We start from the raw sequence: 10,765 nt of genomic DNA, 5'->3' as shown, positions 1-10,765 counted from the left end.
ACCGAAACACCCAAAATATAAAGCTTCTTTCTTGGAAATCAGAGAATAAGAACAAAGCAATGATACAAAAGCATAATTCAGGCATATTTTTCTGTCTCGTTACACATCCGACTGTTTATTTTCTTATATTCTTATATGCAGCAACTTTTCCTGACTCCGGTCCTGAAAAGGAAGCTCTCCATGTTTCCTCTGGTTCCTGAGAATAATCATTACTGCTGTCTGAGTCCTTCAATGATTGTGGAAAAGCAGATAACACCCTTACACCAGTGGTTGGCAAACAGCGGCCCGTGGGCCAAATCTGGACCTCCTACAAAAATATTTGGCCCCTTAATGAACGTTGAAGTTTTCCTTTTTATACACGACATGAAATCTTTTGTGCGACTCTTCAGTAAATCCCAATAAATATGACTTTGTAACATCTTATAAACTGAGGAGATGAATCACGTGATGTGGTCGATCTGATCAGAAGAGATTTGTCAATAACTTATTTATTGTGTGTAAATAAGATATAAATTACATTTCTAGTCTCGTAGCGTAACACAGTTCATGTTTGAGTCTTTTTTTTTGCCAAATGAGCTGCTGATTCTCTGTTTACCTTCACTTACTGATGATTTATGACATCTGTCCTCAGATACAACCTAAAACTGTTCATGAACCAGTTTTTTTCTCTTGAATGAGTGACAGTAAATAAACAAACAAAACATATTAAAAGCACCCCCGCCTGTACAATAAACAGCTGGTCCATGGCTGAACCTAACTGCTGATATCTGACATACAGACTCATAAAGTTCAGGACAGAATACTGTGAGTTTATCAATATAACAGTGACTCGTCATCCAGAACTGATGGGTTGCAAACGTCAGATCACATTTTGCTCTTTCTGATACCAAGAAAGTCTGGTGTTGGTGTTGTCTCGTCTTTTAGTTCAATTACCAAAAGAGAGAATCAGCGAACAGACTTCTGCTTCTACAAAATGCAGCTGCCACAACAAAAACAAGTCAAAGGGAGATGCTAAAGCACCAGTTTTAGCATCTTTACACCCATCCTGTCCTTTTAAAGTGATTTTTTTACTACTTTAATGTACTACTACTACTACTACTTTACTACTTACTTTACTTTTTCATCTTTTAAATGAAAATCAAATCACAACCAGATAACTGCTTAAAAACTACCAGTTCTGCGATACAAATTCTGGACTTTCCCTAATTTAGAAAGCAAAGTGCAGTTATTGACAAATCTGTTCTGATCAGATCGACCACATCATGTTACGTACCTGTGTCATTCATCCCTTGAGTTTATAAGATGTTACAAAGTCATATTTATTGGAATTTACTGAGTTGCATAAAAGATCTCATGTCATCTATAAAAAAGAAAACTTCAGCGAGACAGTCAGAGTCGACCGTCTCTTCCTCTATAAACCCAACGGCTGCTGTAAGTCATCAAACAGCAGTTAGTTAAGTTTTATTTATTCAAGAAATCTCATTGAGATCAAGATCTCTTGTAGAAGAGAGAGAGACAATAAGATGATTCATTCACATCACAAAACACAAAAACATCATCAAACACAAACACAGACACACTAATTACAACAATCAAAAACATTATGAAAAATATCAGCAAGAAACTTTAAAGTTCATCAGAAGAACGAGAGTCTCTGACTTCAAGCTGTTACAATACGATATGATGCAATATGACGCGATATGATATGATACGACATGATACGATACGATACAATGAGATATGTTATGATACAACACAACATTAAACGATACAACATGATACAACTCGATATGATATGATACAATATGACGCGATACGTTATGATGCAACACAACATTATACAATACGATATGATATGACAAGATACAATACGACACTATACAACACAACACAATACGATACGATACAATACAACGCGACATGTTATGATACAACACAACATTATATGATACGACATGATACGATACAATATGACGCAATATGATACGACAAGATATGATACGACACTATACAACACAACACAATACGATACAATACGGTACAATACGATACAATATGACACGATATGATACGATATGACACGATAAGACACGATACGATACGACACTATACGACACGATACGATACAATACGGTACAATACGGTACAATACGATACAATATGACACGATACGATACGATATGACACGATAAGACACGATACGATACAACACTATACGACACGATACGATACAATACGGTACAATACGATACAATACGACACGATACGATACGATATGACACGATACGATACGACTCTATACGACACGATACGATACAATACGGTACAATACGATACAATATGATACGATACGACACGATACGATACGATACGACACTATACAACATGATACGACACGATACGATACGATACGACACTATACGACACGATACGATACAATACAATACAATATGGTACAATACGATACAATATGACACGATACGATACGACACTATACGACACGTCACGATACGACACAATACGATACAATATGACACGATACGACACAATACGATACAATATGACACGATATGACACGATACGATACTATATGATATGATACAATCAGACCTGTCAACTCTCCCGTTTTTCCTGAGTTTCCTCCGTATTTTCACCGCCTCTCCCACCGTGCTCCTGTTTCGTAATTTCTCCGTAAATCTCCTGTATTTTCTTTTTTAAAATTTTTTTTTTTTATAGTTACACAAAATCGTAATTGGCCCAACCAAGTTGTTCGGGTTAGATCCATAGACCTGCATATACGTATGTGCCTGCAAAGTCCTGCTATACCCACAACCATCCAGCAGGGGGCAGCAAGCAGCATCCTTATCCCTGTCTTCTTCTTTTTGCCAAGTCACGACAGTCATTCAGTCAACAGAATAGATTAGACGCCAGCAAAAAACCCCTCAAATATCTGTGTAAATATTTACATACATGCTCAGTGGCGTCTGCCTCACACAGAACTACTCTCCGGAGACTGAAAATGTGATCACTGTTATTAGTCTTTGGAGCCGTTTCTAAACAAACTAACGTGACCAAACTCTTCATGATGAAGGAACATGTCACCCAGAGCAGCAATGTGGCTCACTGACGTGTTTTTAATAGTTTTTGGACAACAAAGGAGGTCTACGGCACAGAGGAATAAGATATATCAGGGTTTGGATACACATACAATACTTGTTGGTAGTTCAGTTTATTGTTGGTTTGGATCCAAACATAAGGATAAATATAGAAAATCACCAGAATGCTCCTTTAAGGTTGTTAAATAATTCAGACTTATAAATGAAGCAGGTCTGCTGATGCTTTGTACATGTCAGTGATGACCTCTGACCTTTTCATATGACTCACAGTGGTTTGAGTTACTCTATGAAAAGCAGCATTAAACGTACCTCTAGTCTGGAGAGGCAGCCGTCTCTTACTATGAGCCAGAACCTGATCATAAATATCAACCGTGCAACTTCTGTAAATTCCTTAAAGAAACATCTTGCTTTTCAGTTGTCTTTATCCTTTATTCATATTATTCTACCTGTTTTATTGTATTTTAATGTTTTGCCACCCTTTAATATATCTGTTTAAATGATTTTCTCTTAATGTAAAGCACTGTGAGCGTCATGTTGTATGAAAGGTGCCGTACAAATACAGTTGCAGGTGTTTTATTTGAACAAACTACAAATATTTATTTCTATTGTGTGTTTGAGGACAGTCTCTCAGTGTATTTTCTTCCATCTGAGTTTATGCACTTTTTCAATTTGTGCATAAAAAACCAGAGAGAAAATGAAAATTCAAAAAAATCCTGAAATATGCGAAAATATGTCAACGCTTGTCTGAGGTGTAAAAGTAGTCGTGTGGATAAATGATGACGTCATGAATCATGTGACCTAAACGTCACTGAAGAGCTGAAAACATCAGATCTGTGTGGAGCGATGATGATGAGGAGACTGTAACCTTCCTCACATCAATACATGAAACTAACAGAAACGTCATATTTCCATCATGTTTTCCATCGTTTGAGTTTTGACTGTCGCTCTTTTAATGACGTCATCTCGTTGTGTCTTCTTCTTCTGCAACGCTTTAACGGCAGCGACTGGCGGATTAGCGCCACCTGCTGTTTATCCGCTGATACTCACACAGCAGCAGTGGATGGAAACAAACATTTTGATCATTTTCTGTAAATTAGGTTAAAATCTGAGCTTCGTTTGGATGGAGACGTGATTTGAATCCTTGATGAACTCTGAGTCCTTGTTCTTTACAGATCAGAACCAAACACAGTATCAGTCGTTCATCAGCTTGATTAAAAGAAGAGATCATTTTAATTAGTTTTTCTGTTGCAGGTTCAAAGCACCTCAGAACTTTTTTATTTTTTTTTATCTGACTCGTCTTGTGATTTAAAGTTATGTGAAGGATTTCATTGATGTGACGCCTCCATCGTGTCCTTGACTCGGTTTGTTCTAATGAGACGCAGAGAGATTAAAAGCTGCAGTTTCTTCACTGATCTGATCTGAATTTACAAGAAGACACCAACAAAGTTTGTATTAAACATCATTTATATCTTTATCTACTATGAGCAGAATCTTTCCCTGATCTTCAGTGACTGGTATAGTTATTAATGGGAGTGTATAAATGAATTATTACACCAACAAGCCTTGCAAATTAAACAATGAAGTACTCCGTTTGTCCACTTTTGATTTAATCTATAATACATCCTATTTTATCAGCTGATATATATTATCTGGAGTAATACAGTACAAATACGTCACTCGAGTATATCAGTTTGGGTTTTTTTTGACTGGTTCAATGAGGACAAAACAGCTACAGGTTACAGTTATGAGTTATTTGTTCTTTACTTAAATATTTCCATTTAATGCATCTGTGTCCTTCTACTCGGAGAGATTCAGTCGCTTGTATTACAGAGGGAAAATATTACTTGTTATTCTTCTACATTTATCTGAAAGCTTGTTACTGGTTACATCACAGATTCATATTTTACAAACAAAATATATGATGAAATAAGAAATAAGATGTGAGGCACTGTTCTATATTAAAACTATCCAGCAGTATGTAAATGAGCTTCACCTAAATGTGAGTACATTTTGTTGATACACTTCTGTATTTTTACATGAGTAAAACTATGAATGCAGGACAGTATTTTTTACAGTGTAGTACTGATAGTTTTTCTCCAGCGTACTCACTTAAAGGTGAGAAAAGGTGAAAGTAACACACAAGGTCTGATTTTGTCTTGTTGAAAAATAAATACGACACAACAGCAATAAATAAATCTCATCGTATCATTCTGAAGACTTTTCTGAAGAGTCAAACCACATGAAATATTTTCCAAATACGTCTCCCAACTCTCACCATGCACCCAGCCTTCTAACCATGGTCCTGAGTCAATCAATCAATCAATCAATCAGTCAGTCAGAGACAGTGGAGAGGGGGGACAGGTGTTGTGTATTTGTCAGAAGGCGGAGGTCTGAAGAAGGAGGGATGGTGATGTAAAGAGGGGGAGGTGTGGAGGATTGTTGGGTTTCAAACAGACTCTTATCGCTGCAGGGTGGGCAGGTATTCAGGTCGAGGTCATAGACTGACTTTGATGTTGGTCTACATCTGTGTGTGTGTGTGTGTGTCAGACGGGGCTGGTGACCGGCACTGCCATCCTTACTGAACCTCTTACCCATCATGCCTTTATATACACTCTGATCTCAGGTCAGAGGCCATGATGCATAAAACTGTGTTCGTATGGAAACACACACTTTGATGTGGAAAATCGTTTAAGATGTTCATCAGTTATGACAAAGTGGACTCACAGCAACGAGCTTGACGAGCAAAAGCAGCTTTTTTCCCCTGGGTTTTGCCTCTCAGGCTGCATACAGTCTGCCAACACTGTTTGCATGTTTTTTGGGGCCTGCAGGCAGTACTCAGGGCTCCGAATTATACTTCCACCTTCTCTACATGTTTTCCACTTAAGAAAAAATAACATTTAATTTATAGTTTTATTTACAGTTAATATTCTCTTATCACTTAAATAAAACATCAATCAACAATACAACAGTATAGTACATTGTTCTTTGTAGAAAAAGCACAAATACAACATTATAATGAAGTATCAGTTCTTTATCAACTACGGCAAACACTCGCTGTCTTTTCTATATTTCTCTTATTGTCAACAAATCTCCTGTTTGGATCCAAACCAACAATGAACTGATCTACTAACAAGTATTGTGTGTGTATCAGTGGCGGCTGGTGACTCAATAAAATTGGGGAGGACAGGAGGAAAACCAACAAACCACATCAAACTATATCATTGTCCCCCACCTGATGAAATCAGAGGGGTGGGGGGCAATTTTATATGTCAATAAAACAATGTGCTTGAGTGGTGTAAAGGCTGCTTCTTTAAAGACATTTAGCATCTACATATTGTCTCTAAACAAAGAAGTGCTCATTTTAGCCATGGACTGGTTCAGATGTGTGATTTTACCAACAAAGTGAAATTCAAATTTATAGTATTGTTCTATTGTGACAACAGATTTATGTTCTCATCAAAAACAGACAAGATATCACATGATTTACACGTGTTTCCTGTGTATTTTATTAGTATACAGAAATATATAAAGCACCAAAAAGCTTATAATGTGATACAGGAACAGAAAACATTCACAGATCTAAAAGTGTAGGTTCACATCAGAAAGTATTAATGCATTTATCAAATACATGAATTACACACTCTCATCTATGTGCACGACATACAAAATATAGTCTATAAAGCTGACATGTTAACACTAGGGGTGCAACGGATCTGTACGGTGAAACTATTAAAAACAGGTCAGTGAGTCACAGCGCTGCACTGGGTCACATGTTCCTTCATCATGAAGAGTTTGGTCACGTTAGTTTGTTTAGAAACATCTCCGAAGACTAATAACAGCAAATAACTTTGTACTGAAGTTATTCACAATTTATAATCTAAAGTCCAGAGGTTGTGATCTGTAGCACATCAAGCTAATGAAGCTGTAAACAGAATCGCGTTCCCGCACATGCTCAGTGGCGTCCACCTTACACAGAACTACTCTCTGGAGACTGAAGACGTGATGCTGTAATGTTACAGAAAATCACCAGAATGATCCTGTAGGAGTCTACAGCCACGCTGGCATAACATAAACACACGGGACAGCTTAGGCTGATGGGAAAGTCATTAGTTTCGCAGGTTTTTAGTTATAAACCAAAGTATTGGACAAAGTTACATTTTGACCAGATGGTGGCGCCAGATGAAAAGTCAGGAGATCAAAGTTATAATTCACGCTGATGGGAACATGAATGTCTGTATAAGATTTCATGATGATTCATTCAATAGTGTTTCTGTCTGGACCACAATGGTGGACTGAATGACAGATAGTGACATCACCATATTGTCATTTTCTTGAAGAAAAGCCATAAAAAGTCTCCAGTAGTGATACGTAGAATAGTTTAAGCCTTACTCACACACACACATATATATATCCAGTTTATATATGTAGTCACACACACACACAGCAGGACGGAGCTCTGAGAAAACAAACTGTGGAGGTTCTGACAGGTCGGACTGGGAGAAGCCGGGAGAAGTCGGATGTCACACCGAGACGTTTCGAGGTTTTCACTCTGGTGCGAGGAGACAGCCGGCTTCTGCAGCCGCCCACCAGCAGGACCGCCGCCGCCAGTATCCCACACACACACACACACACACACATACACACATACCACACGAACACACACACACACACACACACACACACACACACACCACACATACACAGTTGTGTTTCCATCACTTCAAAGGACATTAAACTTATCCTAACCTTAACATAACCCTAAACTAACCTTAACTTTAAACCAAGTCTTCACCCGAAAATTATTGATTTCCATTATGGGGACTTGCTTTTTGTCCCCATAAGGGAGGCGAGTCCCCACAACATGAGGAATACCTGGCACACACACACACACACACACACACACACACACACACACACACACACACCAGTCTTAAAAAGACTCCACATTGTTTCACATCCTCGCTGTTGACTCGTCAGTCTAAATCCAGCTGGAAACCCAAAAATGCCACCAGAACCACTAACCGCCTCTCGTACTGTACGTATCAAATACTTCTCAATATTAGAATAAATGAAACGTCTCAGAGCCCTTTAAAGATCCAGCAGCCAGTTTCACCAAGTTTACAACATGAGATTGTTTTGATTGGTAAAACATGTCAAGAAGAGCGTGTGAGCATCGACGATCATTTGTGAACATCACACAGCCGCCATTTACAATCTGAGTGTCACTCGCAAATAACTTTTGTGCGACTGGACTGTGTTTCGCAAACTTTTTGTAAATCCATTACAAAACTTGTGATGGATTCCTAAGTTAAGTAACTATTTACTAGTTTCGAACTAGTAATTTACTACATCAGGTTGCACTGTTACATCTTAAAGGACACATATTCTGCACATTTCCAGCTCTGTATTTATATTCTGGGGCTCTACTGGAATATCTTTGCATGATTTACAGTTAAAAACTCCTTATTTATCTTCTACTGGTCCTTTATGCAGCCCCTCAGTTCAGCCTCTGTCTGAAACAGGCCGTTTTAGCTCCTGTCTCTTTAAGGCCCCGCCTCCTGATGAGCCCACTCTGTTCTGATTGGTCAGCTTTCAGGAAGCTTCCTCCGGCTCTGGAGGCTACGTAAACAAACTATAGTAGCAGGATTTCACTTCTTCTTCTCCTTCTTTACTCCAAATGTCAACTTCTCAAATCCATCCGTACATGTTGGAGCTGAACAACACATGGAAACACCTTAGCAACCACCTTAGCAACCACCTTAGCAACCACCTTAGCAACCAAGGCTACTGAACAGACTGCCGTTTGTAATTGTGCACAAACAATCTGACGTCATCATGAGGAGGAAGTAGAGGTAACGTTGCAAATGAAGCGTTCAGAGCAGATTGAAGCCCTGACTTTTGACTTGCAGGCAGCATTTCTACACACGTTTACCTGAAGTTTACCATGTTTAACATCCAACATCAGAACAGGATATAAATAACAGAAAACCACTAAAAGCTAAACATGACCCCTCCCCTTAGGAAGCTTCCTGAAAACTGGCCAATCAGAACAGAGTGGGCTCATCAGGAGGCGGGGCTTAAAGAGACAGGAGCTAAAACGGCCTGTTTCAGACAGAGGCTGAACTGAGGGGCTGCATAAAGGACCAGTAGAAGATAAATAAGGAGTTTTTAACTGGAAATCATGCAAATATATTCCAGTAGAGCCCCAGAATATAAATATAGAGCTGGAAATGTGCAGAATGTGTCCTGTGAATCACGTCTGGAGGACTTGTTAGAGAGTAAAATGTTAATTGAGCACAAAAATGACTAAAACAATTTAACAATTTATCGGAAATGCTTTGTTTTTTCATGTCAGTGAAAGATAAGTGAAGTAAATTCTCACACGTGACATTGAGCGTATACAGACAAAGGTGTGTGTGTGTGTGTGTGTGTGTGTGTGTGTGAACAGGCTGCAGGTCTGTGTTGACAGTTAGTGGTGTTAGTACAGCAGCAGATTGATGACAGTCTGGCTGTCTTTGTGCCAACAGGGAGACTCCTCGAGCCCAGACAGACACACACAGTTAGCTGTTAGGTAATCCCAGGCTGCCGTCACCGTGTGTGTGTGTGTGTAACAGGTATAACTCATGTTGTGGGGACATAAATCTGTTTACAGTCACATTGTGGGGTAACGTAGATCATCAAAGATTTGTTGTAGCAGGTTTTAAGACATAAAAATACTCTGCTTGGAATAATAATTTGTGTTTAATGTGTTTTTTTTTCCACAAAAAATCCTTAAGTGCAGTTTTTTGAATAAACTTTAAGGGGAAAACACACAGAAACCAAAATAATGGAGATGAAAGGAAAAAAGTTGTTGTTGCATAATCTTAAGGTGCCAGGTTTGTGTCTCTCATATAATAATCGCTTTAAAGATGCAATTATTTTCATTATTGATCAATTGATTAGTTGTTTGTTCTATAAAATGTCAGAAAATGGTAGAAAAAAAGTCTCTCTCTCTCCCAAAGCCAAAGATATTCAGTTTACTGTCATAGAAACCAGAAAATATTCACATTTGAGAAGCTGGAATCAGAGAATCAGAGAATAGTCAAACATGACTAAAAATATTTTATGATAAAGTTAAAATGATTTTGTTACAACTAGAAACTGAAGCTTTTCTACTCCACTACATTTATTTGACAGCTTTAGTTACTTTTCAGATGAAGATTTGACACAATGGATAATATAACAAGCTTTTAAAATACAACACATTGTTAAAGATGAAACCAGTGGTTTCCAACCTTTTTGGCTTTTGACGTCTTACAAAAAGCAGTGTGTAGTCGGGGTCACATTTCACATGTCTATGAGTTGTTAACAGCTCCACCAAATAGTGATTTTTCCCTCTAAACTTCTCACATGCTTTCATTTCAATAAATGTTCAAATGATCCAATATTTCAGCAAAAATCAAAGATTAGAGAAAAAGTCCAAAAACTGAAAACAGATTTGTGTATCAGAACTTTGTTTTTTCTTCTTTCCTCTCCCATTAATCATCTCACCACCCCTCAGATTTATCTGCTGACCCTTTGGAGGGGCCCGACCCCTAGGTTGGGAACCACTGGACTAAACTAGCTAACTGTATATAAAGTAGTGTAAACTAGCTCCACCTCCAGCAGCT

This window comes from Thunnus maccoyii, chromosome 20 (genome assembly GCF_910596095.1).
Source record: "Thunnus maccoyii chromosome 20, fThuMac1.1, whole genome shotgun sequence".
Taxonomy (NCBI): domain Eukaryota; kingdom Metazoa; phylum Chordata; class Actinopteri; order Scombriformes; family Scombridae; genus Thunnus; species Thunnus maccoyii.
Note: the sequence above shows the minus strand (reverse complement) of the source record.